Raw genomic sequence first — 20381 nt, 5'->3', positions numbered from 1 at the left:
AGACAGTTTGGCTGCTTTCAGTTCAAGTGGAAGTACTATGAAAAGTGTTCCGAATTATGTCACACAGGGCAAATGTCACTGCAGTTAGTAAGAACTTACTGTGCCAGCAAATGTCAGGACAAATTACACAGTAGGACAGGCAAGCTATATGTCACATTCACTTCCAAAAGGAAAAGGCTTCCCCCCACTGCCAAAAATCGGCTCCCATTTCCAAGCTGATTTAAATCAAACTGCTCTTATTCAAATGAAATCAGCATAGAGGGAGTACTATGTGACAATGTGCAAATCTTCGGATCCTTCCCCACCTGAATGGATGAAATGCCTTGGTTCTCCACCACCTTGAAACACCATCACCTCAAGGCTACAGAGCTGTATATGTAAATGGCTGCCTGCAGGTTCCTGAAGGCACTGCTTACCATGCTGATCAAAAATGTCTCACTGTCCCTATGCTCCTGAATCATACCCATCTAATCTTTCTCACCTCTTTGATCATATACTTTTTTGCAGAAAGATGCATTTGCAGTTTATGTGGGACCCAACACAGTATGCAGACAACTGAGGCCTCATCAAGGCCTGGGGTGCCTTAGCACGACTAGAAAAGTGATCAGTAAAAGGAACATAATATTCAGTGCACCAGAAAGGAAAAAGACAGGACTAAGTCATTAGCAAAAGATTTTTTTCTAAATTTAAATATAAGGAAGTCTCACTAGACAGCAAACTCCTAGCAAAGTGAACACATTTTGATTCAGCTATCCTTAGTTTAAAAATAAATGTTTCAATTAAAAATCACCAGTTCTTCTATATGGAGCAAAAACACATCCTTATGTTCTACAGAGGAAACAAACAAACAAAAAACCCACAACAAAACGAACTACAAAATATTTGGATGAGCTGAAGAAAATGTTTATTCAGTTTTTAACTTTTCTAATCTAGGACTTTTCAGAGGTTTTCAGGCTTTCATTTTCATGAAATGAATATTAACTGAAACTCATAGCTTCTTGTAATATTGGAATATCCGTGCTGGGTATAAACCAGAAGGTCGTTTTCTCCTTCAGTTCCTAAGCTTTGTTTGGTGTATCAATAATTTCTCAGCCAAAACCAGATAAACACAGCCAAACGGCCAACAAGAATAATGCCCACAAATAAACCACATTTAAAAGCTCAGGAATTCAAACTCTGGCTTTGATTTAAGCCACTATTACCTCCAGTTATTTATTCTATCCAGCAGCTGCAGGCTATCATCAAGAATCACTAAGCAACATATACTATATAAACTATACTACATAAAATAATACCAATCTGGGAGTCACTATGGTAGATCATCTCAGAAGCTTTAAAAGCAAGAAGTGCACAGCACTGAAAGAGCAATGAAGTTTTAGGTGAAGACCAAGACTGTTCACAGAGGTAGCCGAGTTGCAAGCTCACATTTCCACACAGCAACACTGCAGGGACGACAGCCTTTGGCAAATGAAAAGTAACAAAGCAACTCTGGGGCTCTAACAACATTTCTGCTGTGAAGCAGCACCAATAAATCCAGTTAACTAGGACACTGCAGAATACTCTGACCCTGTACATTTTTCTTAGCCACTAGTACAAGTTCTTTTCAGATACTCAATTTGTGTGCAACTCTGTCATCGACTGGTGTTCTGAATGGCTGGGCTTGAGCTATGTCTGAGTAAGCACAATTTGCCTCCATGTATTCACTCTCTATCCCCAGAACGGCTGCTGCAAGAATGCAAATCCTATTTGGAAGGATTACTTGCCACGCAACAGCCAGAGGCCCTGTCCAAGGCTGGGCTCCCTGCTGTGCCAAGAAGCACAAACCCAGAAGCTCTGATCCAGAAAAGGACATGACTAAAGCAGCCAAGGTGGCACAGGAAATGGCATTGTCCCTTCACATATGCAGAACCAAAGCTGTCATTCCCCGCCCCCCCTGCATACACCTTGTGTAAAGGTGTTCAAACAAGAAAGCACAGACAGGAATTTTTATTTGTGGGAGCTGGCAACAACTGGTGGCAATACAGATTCCACTGGGCCACTTGAGTGTGGACACCAGGGGTTACACACCTATCTGGTAGAGGAAATAAAACTCTCTAGAGAAGTGTCTGCTATCTAGACTAGATCCTACAGATTTTTTATGATCTCTGTACATTCCTTCCTAACAAGAGTTGTGGAAAATTACTGGAACGTCTCAAGTACTTGAGAGTTTGAATGTGTTTTTCCTTTAAGTTGTATTTGCTATTGCTTATCTTTGTATTTTCTGAATACTTTATACATGACATTCCTGTTATTTCAGCATGTAAGGGAGCCCCCCCAGTATCTACAGGAGGCAGTGCCACAGTCTGTTACATTCCCCACCTCTCCAATTTAGTTCTTCCACAAAAGGAGGAGACTGGTTATCTCACACTTGTGGAAATGGCAGACTGATAACACTGGTGGGCATATCTATATAGGATAGAAGCAATGGAAGTGCACTGCACAGGATTGTTCCCTTATCATTTAACACTGGCTGGTGAAAATGGAGAAATTAGTTGTTGCACTGACTAGAGCTGAATGTCCTCTCTTCCGCCTCTGTGGGTTAAAGCAGAGATCAGCTAAGCCCAGTTGCAGCTGCCTCTTTTTCCAACTGCTCAGCTGCCTGATTTGAGCCCCTGAGTAACACAGAGCTGGTATGGTTTTGCATTTGCTTTGTAGCAAACTTGGGTTGATCCAAATTGTTAAAATATGAAGAAGTCCCACATATCTGCTCCCCAAACATGAAGAGCTACATCATCTCAAAAATGAGAAATTTTACTTTAAAACAAGTTCAGTTCATGTATTTCTCAAGCATTTCTACCAGTTTCAAGTCGCTTTTTGAAAATCTGTGTTTTGTGCTGTGTTTTTTCCCTAAAAACAACTCAGTAAACATTCAGAGTAAATGAAAGTGTATCTGGGCATCAGACAAAAGATGCCCAGCAAATGTATCAAGCTCTCCACCACCTTCAGCTTAGACCAATAAGTAATTATTTTTACTGGTAGCGGGGAGGAAGGAAAATTAAGCATGTTTTAAACCATGTAATAATCCAGAAAGTGAAACACTGAAACTGTACAAAGAAAATAGCACAACTGGCATCTCCAGACAGAGACATTTTCTGGCATCCAGTTTAGAGACCTTTTCTCCTGATCAGCTGCTACACTATGTACAGGTTTCAAGTCTACTTCAATCTACAGTAATTAATAAGCACATAAAAAAGATGCCTTAGGTGAGCAGGAAGGTCTTCTATTAGCACATGTTAAAAATAGACAACCTGTAGAGAAATCTGAACAGATACTTCATATAATAAAACTTCAAATTTTACAGGCCCTGAGGATCCAAATTTATCATTGGCTTTTGAAACTTCAGGCTTTTTTGGGTCTGCATATCATCCATTTATGTTATTAATAACTGGCCACAGTTAGTAGCAGTCAGCCACTAGGCTGAACAAGCTTTGGAGAACACCTCCACTATTATCTTGTGCAGTGCCACAAAAGGGAGTTGCACTGCAATGAAGAGACATGAACCAGCAGAGAAATCCATTTGTGCCTTACCTTGTAATGGGAAGAGCAGATGCCTTCAAACATATCTATATCCATACAGTCCATTGGTTCAGACCTTCCTGGTTCTCAAAACTCTACCAGGTTCTTGCTTTCTTATTTTTTACCAGCCCAGGTTGCCAGCTGGTGCAACCTGCAAATTTACAGAAGTGGGAGTGTTATTCCAAGATGTTTATTCATCTCATTTTATAAGGCATTCAATTTAAATACATGTGGCACTGTGCCATGTGGCTCCTATTGCTCTCCAGAGCTTTCAGTGTAATGGATTACAGACCACATTGTTTCTGTAGGTTATTGATTTTTGGGAGTATAAGTAGAAGACTCTTTAGGATTTCTTTGCAGATTCAGACTTTCCAGACTGTCACCTTCCATATGTGCATATCCTACAGATTTCACAACATGCTCCTAATTTTATGAAATTCAAACACTTAACAAAAAAACATGGCACAGCTTGCATCTCTGAATTGTCATTTTCTTTGTTAATTTATCTGTTAAAGGTTGAGTCTTGTGGAAAGAGACTAAATTCAATTTAAATACTAGTTTCAGAATAAGCATGCTTCTGATCTGAGAAACTGGAGGTTGACAGAGTGGCCAAGATTTATATTCAGCAATCAAGGTAATAATAAAGAAAAAACCTTCCCCAAAAGTGTCCCTGGACACTGTTCAGTGGTTTTCAGGAACAAAATTAATTAGTGGGACATAAGAAAAATTCAGTCATAGATTTTTTTTTTTTTTTTTAAACTACTCAAGGAATCTCAGTGACATTCCTCAAACATATCCAGAGCTGCAGTGCCTTCCAGGTATCTAAATTTGGTCATTTGAAACAAAAGGACCTGTGGAAACCAAGCAGCAGCTTCTCTGCTTATACAGTATAGTTTTCCTCTATGAAAGCTATCAGGCAGTCACTTATAGATGCTTGACACCCCACTGCAGGTTGTTCAGCATATAGAGCATTACCTCTCTAGCTGACACCCCACCCCAATATCTTGATCCCTATATGCAGGATCCACAAGCAGAACACATTCTCATGGTGGATTTTACAAAAACCATATTGCAGTTTTCATGAAAGTTCAATTAAACAACCAAGTGTAATTATCTGTTTACTGGCAGACAGGCAGCCGTGTTAGTTCAAGAGCTGCTTTGCTGAGCTGTATTCAACTGCTCAAACAACTGTTTCATTATGAGATTTCACCAGACACTCCTGGCTCCAGCACCACAGCACAGAAAAGGGAATGCATATTTGCTGCTTTCCATTTGGCTCCTGCTGCTTAAAAACCCTCCGTGATCTCCACAGAAATTGTTTATGAGTATTTCAAAGGTTAGTATAGCTTTGTGTATATGTGGTTTGTAGCATACATATCCTCTGTAGCCCACTCTTTTCCTCCCTTTTTAATTATGGAAAATTGAAAATTAACTCACTTAAGTCAGAATGCCCAAAAATCATAACTGGTGACACTTAGGAACCACTTGTAGCCTTACATCCTGATGTAAATTCTCACCATGAAGGATGGCACACAAAGCTGCCCCATCCCTGCATGTCACACACTGATGGCACACGTTACATCTGATTTGATTGCTATTCAAACCTAAAATTCCTGATGGAGCCAGAAAAAACTGCTACCCTGAGACATGTTTTAAAGCATCTATCTCTGCCTTGATGCAGACAGATCTCAGATCTGAAAGGTCCCACACAATTACCCTAGAATCCTTGATTTTGAATCTCCAAATAATAACATTATGCAGGCTCTCCTTTTATTTCCAACAAGTTTCAGGACTTGGTGTCTGTGAAGTAAAAGGTTTGTCCTTCAGAAGTACTGGATAAAATGTCAGTCATGACCTAACATGGGGAAAAAATACAACACCCACTGTTGCAAATTAAGCACCACAATGCAAACTGCTAGGAAAAAATACCACACTGTGCAGGTTATCTGAACATTTGCAGGCTATATTTGTATTCAACCCATGGTTTTGGACCTCTCTACTTAGAAAAAAAAAATAAAAATCCACCTTCATGACAGTGGAGCATGCAGAGACTGACATGGGGAAGCAGCTTGCATTGAAATTCCACTATATATTACAATTGCTACACCATGCTAATGCTAGGATTTTGGCATAATACTGTGTGACTCTTTCAGAATACAAATCAAACATAATGTCAAATACCTTCAAATAAGTAAATATGGTCTGAACACATGAAACCCTCCTGCCATCTCAGACCTGTTGGATGGACCAGGACTTGTAGGTCAGGAGAGGCGGCCAGCAAGTCTTTTTGTGATCAATCTGTTTCCCTGTAACACCAAGAAGCAAAAAACACCCTGCAAGAGCAGGGTTCAGACAGAAGTGAGCAGCTGCTGTTCTTTGAATGGTGGGCCAAAGAGAAGCCTCACTGAAACAAGGACTGGGACCACTTGACTCGGCAGAAAGAGGCAGCAGGTTAAGAAAAGGGACATCTGGGACATAGGCCTTGTCATGTGCCTGGATGCAGGTAAAGAGAATTTTGATGGCGTTGTTCTGACACCTTAGCATGGTTCACATGGATCATACCTCTGGTGACTTTGAAAAGGAAAACTGTATTTTATGTTTCTTGGGCAACTTTCAATCTTCTGGAAGAAAAAACGAAAGTACAAAGGGTGGACAGATACTGCTCCATTGACTTTGAGTGACCTGTTCACAGTGGATGTGGAATAATGATAAGGAAAAGCAACTACTTCTGAGCTAGGAAAGACTCCCAGTATGCCTGTGTGATTTCCAAACACCAAGGAATTCTATGCTCCAGTGTACATGTGTTATGAAACACCAGAATCTACCTTATTGCAGAACCTCCATTTTTACAACCACCATAAAGGATGTAGTACCTAAATGTAGTCCTGCATCATCTACTCTAGAGGACTACCACTGGATTAAAATAGGAATGCTAGTGATCCTATAAGTGACCACAGAAGGCTTCTCTCACCCATGTCATCCACAACTAACGTATCATACTAGTGGCTTGTCACAAAACTATTGTTGTTCCTTTAGGCATCATGATGTTTTACTGAAAGGCCATTTCTGGAAAAGTCTGCCTTAACAGACAGCTTACTAAGGCAGTGAGCTGCCCAGCCAAACCTCTTATTACATCACAGTTTATGGCATTGCAAAGACCATTGAAAATTCCTGGCTGCCCTGGAAGCCTGTGCACCAACCCCAGAGAAAAAAACTCACACATCCTTGTTGAGTCATACTAAAGTCATTGTTTATAACAACAGGATGCATTAAATCCTGCTTAAATTACCGGGCATAAAAGCACTTGTGGATTGACATGTGGTCTTCCCTCAATAGCACTATAATGGGGCTGAGGTAAACCAGCATAATGTCTCCAGATGCCTGCATTCCTCTGCACACTCCCACCCACCTCCCACCACATCTCCTACTCTTTTTCCTTTGTCATTTTCTCTTCTTCCCACCTTTCTGTTTAGCCCTCTCCCTCCTTGTGTGCCAGCAGAGGTTGGAGGGCAGCTGGCTAGCAAAATGGATTTGCAGAGCAGGACCTGGGACTCTCAGTGGACAAGCTAACCAGAGACCAGGGGCATGCCCATGTGACAAAGAAAGGACAGCAAAGAAGATGAAGCCAAGCTCTTCTCAGGGACTCACTGAAAGAACAGGATGAAACAGGCACAACTGAAAACACAAGCAACCACATTTAAACAGAAGAAAACCCTTACTGTGATGTCGGTCCAACACAGAAACAGGTGACACAGAGAGGCAGTGGAATCTCCAACCCCAGAGACTGGAGACATTCAAAATTCAGCCTGCATACAGTCCTGTGCAACCTGCTCTAGATGTTTTGAGCAAAGGGTTGGCTACACAACCTCCAGAGTTCCCTGCAACCTCAGCAATTCTATGACTGTGTAAACAGAGCTCTGTTCCCAAATTTACTTAACTCTTTTTTAAAAGAGGTTCACCATAGTATGCTACTGACCTGGCCAAATTAAGAAGTTGATCCTGAACAGTGGTACAGGAATTTCAGTTGAGGTCTCCACACTTCACAGATGGAATGGACTGATGATGAAATTACTTTGAAAATGTACCAAGATATTAGAGATGCTTCTTATTGTAAGAATCATGCAGCTCCTTTTGTGCTTTTCTTAGGAGAAAAGCTCCAGTGGTCACTGCTGCCTGCAGCAAGATCTGTACTCCTACTTCCAGCATTTCATGCATTACCCACTTGTAAAATTACATTTATGTCTTGCTCTTTATATCATGCTCCCAAATGGTGACTGCCAAGGTAATTTTTAGCAAATCTATTCCTCAGCCTCCCAGCACACTGGATAAAACCTGCTTTTCTGATGCAGAAGAATTAAGAGAAAGCATAGACAATTCACTGCCATAATAAAGAACAAGTTGGACCCTTACCCAGCTCCAGAGAGCTTTTTAAAGGAAAACTGGCAAGCATGCCAACTCATACACTTCTTTCAGGGAATGATATCAGCAAACCAAAGGTCACAATGAGTGTTTTACCTATGGATTACATATATCATCATCAAGGCAAGGTTTACTCAGTACCAAGCAGAGATGTATCATGTTCTTGTCCAAAGAGGTAGCTAAGTGTTCTGCATAATTCATTTACTCCATCAGCCAGGAGCAAGACATAGGTCATTCTTTCCTACACACATCACTCCTCATGTCAACAGTTACCACACTCCTGTTACTAATCATCTATTGATAACACCTCTAACCTCACCATTCTGAGTCCTAGTATCTTAAACTCAAAGTCTGAAAATATTTATTTATAACAGAGTACAAAGCAGATCCAAAGCTGCAACATAGGCTAAGTCCTGTTTCTTTTGAAGAACAACTCAGTCTTCAGTCAGACAAGAGAGTTAATTATGAAGCTTTCTCTTTGTGGATGTTAAGTTAAAAACTTAACTGAGATTTTCATTCTTCCTATTTTGTATATTTACTGTGGTCAGCACATGTCTCCAGATGAGTCACTCATAGTTACCCCACAGGAACTGTGTCTAGTGGTTTCTTTGAAATAATTCAGGGAATAAGAATATTTTTGGTTCACTTTAATTTCTACTGATTTTAAGCCTTAAATATATTCAGTATCATAGTCTCCCTATCACTCAAAGGAGATCTGTTGTAGACACCATATTGTCTTTAGTTGTGCTCCACAACACAGCTGAGTTTTGGATGCAAAAATTTAGTATCTATTCATAAAAAATCATATGTTGCTTATCAATTAACTTAGTTGTTTAGTATTTAGTTGTTTAGTATTTTAGTTGCTAAGTATACTGCCAGGCATACCAGTTCATATTTTGCACAAGCAACGATGTAATGGAAAAAGTCTGGGAAAGCTTTCCACTCAGATCCACTAACTCTGACAAGAATAAATTATTTGCAAACACATAGACTATTTATTACGTTAATTGCCTCTATTTACCTGGCAATTGATTAATCCAATTTACAGCATGGCCAAAACTTCTGGTCTGCCTATAATCCAGTGAGCTAGACTGGAGCAGGAGTTGGTTGGCTTTTGTTGATACAACTGAGGTCTGTTGCATGGTCACTGAGAGATTTGGCTTAGCTGAGCTCTTGCTTTGGGGAGCTGCAGGCTGTGAAGAAATGCAATCTGTGCTGATTCAGCTTATCTGCTAAGGCAACACTCAGCCATGGCAAGACCTCCAGTGGAAGGCAGCACCAGAGCAGATGCTACGGCACAAGCACTTAGGAATATTGCCTCCTGTTGCCAGGAGAGGAAAGATTGCCCAGTGTTTTCAAACTTTTAAAGGCAGTGACAACACATAAAATATCTTTAATGTATGCACAATACTGCAGATATGTCAGCAGTATATTGACACATCCATTTTATTAGCAGAAATAAAAGATTTTGTCAATAAAAACCTTGAGTTTAGTTTTATTCTACATTAGGTTGTTATAACTGCAGATCCAGGGTGCAATCACATAATTGCATCTCTACCATTGTAACACTTGTAATTGGCTTCCCTCTTTCTTTAATCTCCCCAGTGGAAAGACAAAAGTTCAAACTATTCCATACCTGGCATTAGTCTAAGGAACATCAGTTTGCAAGGATAGAACAAAGTCCATCAGTTCTAACAGGATTAAAGATGTTTCTGCAGTTTTCAATTCCTCAGAAGTAACATTTGGTTTTTTTTAAAGGAGTAACTGGTGTTCACACAGTTGATTAACGTGGTCCACCATAATCAGAATAGCTGGTAAGAAATTTAGCATAATAATCTCACTGCATCTGCATGAAGTTATTACTTTATGATTATGACTTACAGTAAGTCTGACATAAACTAGAAGGGAGTAGGTCACTCTGGGACAACAGCATAGTCAGCAATGGCCAGCTGCTTGCATGTGTACTTCTAGGTCTAGTTAAGTTTTTTAATCCCTAGAATATCTTCAGATACAGATAGTGTCACTGTTACTATACTGTTATCTATTCCTACAAATTACCTGGTTAAAATCACTCTGCAAACATCAAAGTCAGAACTTAACATAGACTTGAACAGTTGCATCTGCCTTCCAGAGGTAGTGCTGCAAAGCAGCAGAAAATGATTGCTTTATTTTTTTTTCTTTTGAATTGCATTCCTTAATCTACTGATTTGCACACTTTCCCCTCTCTCCACACACACCCCCCAAATAATAAAGGCCAAGTGTAAAATGACACCCTCAGTCATCAAAAGCACATTCTCACTGCTGATTTACCTTCTCAGGCAGTCAAAGGGTCATTTTTAAACATTAAATTGTCAATAGGATAAAGAGGAACTGATCCTACTTGCTGTAATTACTGGCTTTTTCCACAGCAACCTCTTCATATAAAGGACTTTCTCCATAGACCTTGAGTGCCTCACTGCTTTCTGCAGTTGAGACAGGTGAATTTTCTCTGATACAGTATATATTTTGTAGTTCTGTTGCACAAGCATGGCCATTTATTCATTGCAGAGTTCAATATTCTTCCCAATTTTTCCTGTATAAGTCTGTTCAATCCTTAATTACTTACCCATAGTTGTTTTTTTATCTCTGTTACAACCATTTGTGCAATCTATGCTTTAAAATATTTTGCTGAACCAGTCATCTGGCCCCTCCTACTATATGAGAGAAATATATGACGGCTGTCTCTAGTAAACTGCCTATCACTACTACAACAGGCTTTTTCTGTGGTTACACTTCAAGACATCTTTAAAAAAGAATGCCGTCTTTCATGCACTGTTCTACTTTTAATACAACATACAAGCCACAGGCTCCCAGTTCATTATGATATGGAGCAGTGCCGTGCCTTTAGCTGTTTATCACCAATATGCATCTCTGCAAACTGGTCATGACAAGCACCTGATAGTTCCTGCTTGAAAAACAAAAAAGAATTTTAAATCCTGCCTTCTACACGAGATACGATGCTTTTCATGCAACGGTAGATACTAATGTCACCTTCCCTCGCAGCTGCCACCCATTCGAAAAGAGTGGGAATAAACCACACGCTATTTTCACTACGTGCCTACCCCCAAAACTGCTTATTCACATGTAACCGAGCTCACTACGCTGCAGAAGCAGTTACAACGCACTGCTCTTTAAACTACGGGCGCAAAAACCATCAGGCTGCTGACACTTCAGATCATCTCTCACGAAACAAGAACAAGAAAACAAACCGAGATGCGAACGCGTCTCACGCCCCATCCCTCTGGCACCCTCGCTCCGGAGCTGGTGCCGCCGAACCGAAGCGCGCAGCCCCCGCCCCGCCGGCGGAGCCCCGCTCACCTCCCCTGCGCTGCGGAGCGAGCTGGAGCTGGAGCTGCTGCCGGGCATCCACCGGCACCCGCTGCTGCTGCCGCTGCTCTGGCCCGGCGGCGGGCGGGGCTCGGCCGGCCCGGCCTCCCCGGGCAGGGTCCCTGGCTGCGGCAGGGCGGGGGAGGCGGCGGCCCCGCCGCGGGGGCGCGGAGCGGCGGCGGCGGGCGAGGCGCGGGCGGCGAATGTAAATGAGGAGCGGCGGCTGCGGCAGCGGCTGTCACAGGGATGAGGGGCAGGGTCTTTCCGGGGCTGGGAGGAGGGGGTTAGCCGTGATTGCGCCGAGAGGGGAAGCCCGGGGTTTAGCGGGGCCGGGCTAGACAGGTTAAATGAGCGGCAGAAGCTGTTGGCAGGAGTACGGCGTTACGGTGAAATTACAGGTGGCTGCCACAGAGGTTCGCTCCTTACAGCCCCTTCCGCTGCGAGCAGTGGGTTGTTAGACATTCTGGCAGTGTTTTACCACTCATTTACACCGGGGCTCGTGTGCCGCCAGGGCAACTCTTACAGGTTTGAGCCTGGCTGAAGAGACCTCCAGAGATAATTTGCTGCTGATGAGTTAGGATTTATCCCGCAGGCAAGGGAACGTTTGTAGAGAATCAGTGTGGCAGCTCCAAGAGAAACTGAGCCTCGGAAGTGCAGATCTAAAATCCAGTTCAATGCCTTACCCAAAGCACTGCTGCTTCCTAAAAATTTTAAGCCTTCCTTCCTCTCCCCTCATTAGCCACAATCATTATTGGTTGGTATTTTTCTGTATGAACCAATAGATGTGAAAACCCTACCTTTTTCGGTTACCTCATTTTCCCTTAGGTTTGCTATTGCTATGTAATTATTGTCATCCAATACAAACCTACTACATCTGTCTTCTGACAGTGTAGGCTATCTTACTTTTTATTTCTTATTACTTCAGTGGAAATGTTGAGTGTGTCAGGAATTTAGGACTTAAAAGTACAAAGTAGTACACAGAGCTTCTGATGTATAGAACAATCACAGAATGGTTTGGGTTGGAAAGGACCTTTAAAAGTCGTTTAGTCCAACCCCCCTGCATCAAGCAGGGACAACTTCAAATAGATCAGGTTGTTGTTCCAAGCTCTGTCCAGCCTGTCCTTGAATGTTACCAGGAATGGGGTGTCCAGAATGTCTCTGGGGAACCTGTGCCAGTGTTTTACCACCCTCTGAACCCACCTCTTTTAGATGAAAACCACTACCCCTTGTCCTATCACAACTGGCCCAATTAAAAACTTTGTTCTTATCTTTTTTATAAGCCCCCTTTTCAACACTGAAAGGCCAAAACAAGATCTCCCCATCAGCACTTCACTCAACAGGCCTTACAATCTTTGAAGACTTCCTTCCAATTAAAGAAAGCGTTGCTGCTGGTGAAATATCACCAACATTGAAACGATGGATTCACTGAGATTTTACTTTGTTAGTGCAAAACCAACCACTGTTGTGTTTTTCTGGCTTTCCCTTCCTATTTCTTCTTTTGCCCAATATTTCCTTCAAGTTGCTGCATGAATGGCTGAATCCATGTCATACGCCAACAAATAACATCTGCAGTTATGTTTTCAATCACAGTACAACTATTAAATAATTAGGTTAAATATGGTAATGAAGCTGTAATAACAGAGTAACCTATTACTGACTAGGAAGTGTAAAATTTTCACCTTCCTGTATGATGAGCAAATAGGTATGAGAAGAGTTTCCCAGGCGGGCAGCCTCTATTGTGTCTGCCAGTCTGTGGATACTCTAGGTCATAGTCAAAGAGACAAGTAGTGTCGCTCTGCCTAATCTCCCTGATGCATTATACAGAAAAAAGCAACAGCCTGAAGTTAAATAGACACCTTTGCTCCAGACAGGGGGCTTGTTTGGCAGAAAGTCCATAAATTCTGCTAAACTTTAAAAATAATTTTTCTTCTGTAAAAGCTTTTTCTTCCATAGTTGCTTAATACAGTTCCAGAGGAAATTTCAGCTGCTAAGAAAACATTAACCCAGGGTTCACTCAAACCACGTATGGAAACCATGTTTAAGAAAAATCACTTGTCTGCCTATGTTTTACATACCGAGGCTAACCATTTTAAGGCAGTTTGTTTAACTAGCCAGCAATAGATATTTACAGGTTAAAAGATATTTCCTGAAGAAGACTAAAGTTCAGTCACTTCAGAGATCTACACTTTGCTGAGAAATTATGACTTGTTTCTGGTCAAAAGCCAGCAAGCTTGGCTCCTTTGAGGCACTGTAATTCATAAGTAATTATAAAGGACAAACGAAAAGAATTGGAGTTTCTTTCTCATTGGAACAAAATTATTTTTGATGTTATAACTCTAGTTATAAGAAATTTTCAAAATCCTCATGGGACTTGTAAAAACACATGACACTATTCATCTTATACCTAATGAAATTATTTAAAAAAGGAGTGTCAAACAAAAACAAATGTGAATTTTTAGTGCATAGAGAATCCAAATTGAACTGGTTTAGACATAAAGTGAAATTTATATTTGCAAAATGAATGGAAGTTGTAAAATAGTATGAATAAGGGTGTGTGTGTATATATATATATATATATATATATATGCAAGAATTCTTTGTCCTTGAAGGATTCCTTAGCACTCAAGAGAACTGAAGCCTGATAGATCCCCATCAGCTTCAAAGGATCAGGATGAGGTGCACAAGGAGCACTGAGCTGTCAACTGTCAGAGCTACAGCCCTGAGGAACCTCAGCTGAGTCCTCTGACTGTATCCATTTCTTCTCTGTAGGCCAGTTGCTTGGTGGCTAACCAACACCCAGCAGGAGCTGAGAGATTTGCAGTTCCTAAAACTGAATCAGTCTGTGACTGAAAGGAAAAACTATACACAACTTATTACACAGTATTTTTCCACCCCCTTCATATTCTAGGACTATAATTATTCCCTGTTGCAGAAGCTGTACAGTAGTAATCCCTCTCCTCCTACATGCTTCATTTAAAACTCGAGAGCTAACAGCATATTAAATTTTTAATAAATTATACTAAAATATTGTGGCACTGCTCTAAAAATAAAACCTGGAGATGAGTTGTTAAGAAAATGTTCCTTAGATGCATAAAACTATCCCTGAAATATGCAGGATTTTTTACAAAAATGTCTTGGCTTATAAACATCTGTGATCATAAATACTTCTCATAAAAGCACTGGCAGTGAATCTCTAGTATTTGAGTCACTTTTGTAAAGGAGAAAGCTTTTTCCTTTTCACTATTAATCTCTTTTTCTTTCATCTCAAATTTAATTCATCTCTAGGTCTTTACAAAGTCACGAAATTATGCATGTGCTAAGAATGATGAGTTAGAATGAAAGAAGGACCTCACAAAGATTTGATAAAAGTAATAATAAAAGTACTGGAAAGAATAAGGAAAATATTGGAGTTTCATTCATTCAGGACCACAACATTGGCCTGAGCCATTTCAGCAAGCTTTAAAAATATTTTTTCTAATTTTTTTTAGTTTTGATTTTGAGTTCAGATAACAGCAGGCAGTGGTGTGTTCTTTTACTACTGTAGTTTTGTATTTATGCTTACCCTTAACATTGGGTCCCTGAATCCATGATAAAATATTTAGTTAAATAGTCTGATTTTCAGGAATCCTAAGTGTTTTCCTGCATATAGAAGCTATAAAAACCTAGCAGCTCTAGAAGTGAGCACTGTTTAATTAAATGTTTATACATGGTCCTGGAAATCCAACGTTAAGCCTACAGACTTAAAAAAACCTTAAATTTCATAAGGTTTTCTATGCTCTTTTGTTTCTCAGAAGCATCTCATAGCTCCCCAGAATTTGTAAAGAGAAAGAGGACTGAAGGAGGAAAAGATGATCAGCTATGAATGCCAAAGTCATTTACACATAAGACATGCTCATATATTGAATGGTCTTAGGAAAGTGCTCAAAGATTTCATTTTGATGCATATTGATTGAGCTGGGTTCTCAAAAAGGCAGCTGTTTATAGGGAAAAGTTATTCTTGTGCTGGTTGCATGAACATAGCAGAAGTCTCCAAGCAGTTAATTAAGCAAGATGGAATACATTTTAATGTATTAAAAATACAAAATCTTAAACAAAACAAAAAAAAAACTACTAATGCTTTAAAAGTTCTCATAGAGGGAAGGAAAAACCTTAGGGTTTATAGGAGATTTCAAAACACTTTGAGAGTAGTTTTCACTAGGTAAGACTGTAGCTGCTATGGGATTTTGCAGAAGAGCATGGAGTATACCACTGAAAAGAGTAAACTAAAATATAACATTTCCAAAGCTTGCCACTATTATTTTAAATCTGTATCTAAATATTACATATCAGGCTTTGGAATGGGGATGTTTCTCTTGTAAGTGTGCTGAACAGACTATTCAAAACCAGACCTGTTGAGGATGTGTGTATACCCCACCCATACCTTAATGAAACATTTTTGAGGAAGATCACTGGTAGCTGAAAGTAAACTTAGGGTTATTTGTTATTTTGGTTCAGCACAAAGAGAATAATTCGCACAGAGAAAAGCACTTTTAAAAACATGTCAACAAAGAAAACTAGTTTGAAGTAGCCCTTCCCCATAAGGAATTCCTGGTCCTGCTTGAGCAATCACTACTGGTGGGAGCTGTGTGCCTGAAAGGTCGCCACATCACACCAGAACAGTGGAGGCTTAATTTCCATTTTACCCCGTCTCTATCAGACTTAGTGCCACAGCAGGGAACAAGCTGAGGCAATCTAGACAGCAAGTGACAGATAAGATCTTCCCCCACACATACCTTAGTCTCTTCAAAAAGCCATATATCTTCACATAAACTCCAGGGATCTGTTGTTCCTGACTTTCCCTTCATTTTAGGTGTTTCCCTAGTTTGTGTCTGTATGGTCAACAGAAACGTTCCACCACCAGCTTTAGGCTGGGTTTTAATATGTGCTTTCCAGAAAAGACCTCGGGTGATTTACATCACATGGAAACTTAGTGTGGAAATTAAATTATTCTCCTTATGCCCAGCTCTTAGAAAAAGAAAAAAATATTATTTTAATGGTGCAAGTTAAAAACTAAATAAAACTAAAAGCAACTGCAGGAAAAGCTGTAAGAATATTATTTTTTAATTTATTTTTTATTTTTAAAAATAAAATATTATTTTCCTATCTGTTGTGAAATGCTCTTAACTAAATACTTAATCCTGCAGTTGGGTTTTAATAAACTGGTGTTAGGGATGTTGCTATTGTGTCAGCATTGTGATAAAAAAAAATACAGGTGGCCTTTCCAGACATCATCACCAAAACACTAAAAAGATAGGGCTTGCTATTTTCATAATAAACAACAGATAAGATACAAACTTCTTGTGTACTTAGAACCTCCCTCCTATTCAGAAACTAAATTCATTGCTTCAATATAATTAGGACCTTTACAGATTTCTTTATAATTGCTATAATTACTTTTTAATCTCCCTGGCAATAAATAGATTTTCTAAACTTAATTGATTTCACTCACAAGGACTAACAGATTACCCAAGATTGTGCTCACCATCTGTCATGTAAACACAGGTAAAGTAAAATTTTCCTTTCTTTTTCTTCCTAAATTGCATCTATTTTCCTTTGGAGTTATTGTGTCCAGATTTACAGTATCACCAACAGTTTTTGGATGGATGCATTTATTTGTAAAATAATTTTTGAGAAGCAGAAATTATATATACAGTGAGGACTTTCAGTAAGTTGCAAAGGGTTATATTAAAGTTCCCCTGAAAAGATAGTGCAGTTCTTATTCCTAAATGTAAAAATATCTAAAACTACAATCACGTTCCAATTAGCGAGGTGCTGGATTAATTCATTATTATAGCTCTCCAAATTAAGACTAAAATAAGATGAGCTATTTGTCTTCTTCTGACATTCTTCTGTGCATTTCAGGGAGAAAAGGAATAGGTAAGGAATAGAAAATTCGTGTTTCCAACCTCAAAGGTTGGGACACTTTGTACTGAAAATTAATTGTCATATAACTTGCAAGTCTAGGAAGTGAGACTTCAGAAACAGATGTCTGATTAAAATTGTTTGCTCTGTCCCTGATCCAATTAGAAAACTATCCCTCTGCCACCATGGCACTGTTATTTCTGGGTTTTATGTAAATATAACCATTTAGAACCTACTGGATCTCTTCTTTACACCTGGATGAAAGTATTTGAACAACTGCATTACCAAAACAGTTTTATAAGTCTTTTTCAGGGGCTATTAGTTCAGCCATGTAAACAGTAGCATTTTGTAGAGATTTTTAAGTGTATTTGGTCACAAAACATACTGCTGTGTTTTGATTCAGTAATACATTATTTGTCTGATGGTGTGACTCCTGGAAATGCCCCAGTCAGTGCAGTTTCCACGATGGCTTCCATGTTCTGACAACAGTATTTTTTTTCTCTTTTTCAAGAAATAGAAGAAGGAATTTTGTCAAAATATGACTTCCAGTTAAAGTGTGAAAGTATTTCAGTCAAATAGAAGATATGGTCAATGTACCTGCCTTTTGTTTATTATTAAAATAAAAGTGGAGCATTGACAAAACGAATAAAATATGTCTGTTTTCTGTGAAAAAAAAATAATTTAAAAGTATGTATTACATGGAAACCTTGAAGGTGAATTCTGTTCTAGTATATTGATTTCTTTTGATTGTTTTTATTGTGTGATATTTTTGTTTACTCCACAGACAGGAAAAATAAAATAATTGTCAGCAAGTGGTCTCCTTTCTTTTAGTATATTCCAAGACAAAAAACCCTCTGTTTTCTATTCACCTTGCCATCTCCCTTTTGCCTACCATTTCTATCATTTGTTGCTTTCTTCCCTGCTTGCAAAAGGTTCTCAGCCATTTTCATAGGGCCAACCTTCTAAACTGCCCATCAGTTTCCTGTGGGTTCAGTGTTTGACTCTTCTAAAATTCTGGAAAGACCAGTCTATAGCTTTGCAATACAAATCTACAAATTCTACATTTATCACATCCGTTCTGATGATATTCTTTGGATATTTATCTCAATGTGTATGAATTAGCTATATTAATCAACTTTGACATTTATTATCAGACATGATCAGAGAGAGGAGTCTTAAAGAGTGCCATTCCCTGGTTTCCCATTGGGGAGAGTGCTGGGCTCAGGTGATGCACTATCAGGTCATTCCTCAGGGACTCATAATAACCTTCCCACTGTCAACCAGGTGCAGCTACAGACTGACAGATCTGCAGATGTCTGTCTGTAAGCAGATCTTTAGTCTACTGGCAAGCTAAATCACCTCTGAACATCCAATAAGGCAAGCACACCATCCACTTTGTCTAGATTTTAAAGTAATTACAAGTTACTCAGTGCAGATAGCACAATTGCTGATATTTGCATGAGTCACATAAGGATTTTCCTGGAAAGGATGGGTCAGCAAATGTTCTTTGAATGAAGAAGAAATGCTTCTTACTTGTGTTCAGTAAAATGAGGGTCCCAAATGTGAGTGAATTTGTTCATAATGTGTCATACTTCAAGGTGTTTGGCTGAACATTGGTCACACTCTGAAATTAACAGTATCCAATGCATTGGTATGCCAACAGGCCAATCCTTGGAAAGAAAATAGATGTATTCAGGCTGTGAAATTTGAATTCACTGGGCCCTGTGGTAGCAGTGTAAGGAATCAGGCTGGTAGCTGCTGAGCTTGGACTGATAGTAGCAGGGCTTCTCTCACCTGAAACAACCAACCCAAGGGGACTGGAAAATCCCTCACTAGGGGTGCCATGCTATGCCTAGAATTCACAGAATAGACACCAAACTATGTCTGAGTGTGAATGTGTATATATGTGCAAAATTAATAGGAACAAAAAATACAGTGTTCCCTGCATACCCCTTTTTCTCTTGAAGACCAAGAGGAAATATTTGCCTCATTCTTTTCTCTTCCCATGCAAGTATCTGCAGTTTCACAAGGTTTACATCATTAAAAATTCTCCTCTAAGGCAAAAGTTGTAGAGCCAACTGAACAGGGCTCATTTTCAAGTCAATGAGTTTCTATTTGAACAGTCAAGTCATACAAGTTAAGATAGTGGAATAAGAAAGCAATAATCTAGTAATAATGAAGTGGGAAGAAGTGTATTAAGCCTTGCTCCCTCAGGACTCAAAATTATGTCCGAAATGTGCTGAGCTTCAACTTAAGTCATGTGCACATAATGGAGGAGAGAAAATTGTAACAAATTTACAATATTAACAGTTTACTGAATTTTGCACTTGTGTAAGTAGTACCTCAGTGTGTAATTTATTTTTCCTAAGCTGCCATTCAAAAATAAAATTAATTAGAGAGAAATGGAAAGGCAACACTCTATTCAGTCAAAAAGAGTGAGTATGTTTTAGTGCTGTTCTTTTTTCAATTTGTTTTGTCTTAGAGGAGGACCATGAGTAGTTTTTTCCCATTACAGTTATTGTTGGAATGATGAGAGGAAAGAATGAAGAAATAAACAGAAAACAAAGGGCATTTTTAAAACTCATATAATTTGTCTGTGGAATTTTAGCATTCATGAAACATATGTTTGAATTCAAACATACATTCAAATTTCTCTTTGTCTGAGTTTGTTGGGGTTTTTTTGGGAGACACTGACCATATTTCAGCTTTGATATAACCATTTTTATCCTAGACAACTTACAGCTTTAATTATTTAGTACCTGTGTCAGGCAGCTAAATCTTCAGAGTTATCCTGCTTCAATAAGAAATCCTTAAACTCATTCTCCCTCCAGCCTCATCAAAGACTCAAACTTTAGTCAATCCATAATCAACTTCTTCCAACCAATGGCTTTATTTATTTGGTGCTTTTTGATTTATAATGCCATTCAGTGTGGCATCTACCTCATCTCAGCCCTGTTCAACCTTCACCAATGTCTTGCTAGGCACTTCCTTATTTATCTCCTCCAAGAAATGCTTTACCTAATAGAGAGTTGTAATTCTCCATTTCTCAAAGTAAGCAATGAAGGAACCTGTATTTCTTTGTCAGCTGCATGCACATAGTTATATGCACATATATATATATATGCATATATATATTTATA

General features: G+C 39.4%; 1 protein-coding gene across 1 annotated transcript in view; it reads right to left on the bottom strand.

Annotated features, from left to right (window-relative positions):
• TMEM108 (transmembrane protein 108) overlaps window positions 1–11421 on the bottom strand; it is a 160788-nt gene extending 149367 nt beyond the window's left edge. The window contains exons 1-2 of the mRNA XM_015617123.3: window positions 11332–11421; window positions 3568–3706 (exon numbers count right to left, since the gene is read on the bottom strand). The gene's annotated coding sequence lies outside the window, so the exon portion shown is untranslated. The remainder of the gene's footprint in view (window positions 1–3567; window positions 3707–11331) is intronic.
• Window positions 11422–20381: the final 8960 nt, after the last annotated feature.

The sequence above is a fragment of the Parus major genome, chromosome 2, assembly GCF_001522545.3.
Source record: "Parus major isolate Abel chromosome 2, Parus_major1.1, whole genome shotgun sequence".
In the NCBI taxonomy this organism is placed as follows: Eukaryota; Metazoa; Chordata; class Aves; order Passeriformes; family Paridae; genus Parus; species Parus major.
This window is presented reverse-complemented; position numbering and strand designations above follow the sequence as displayed.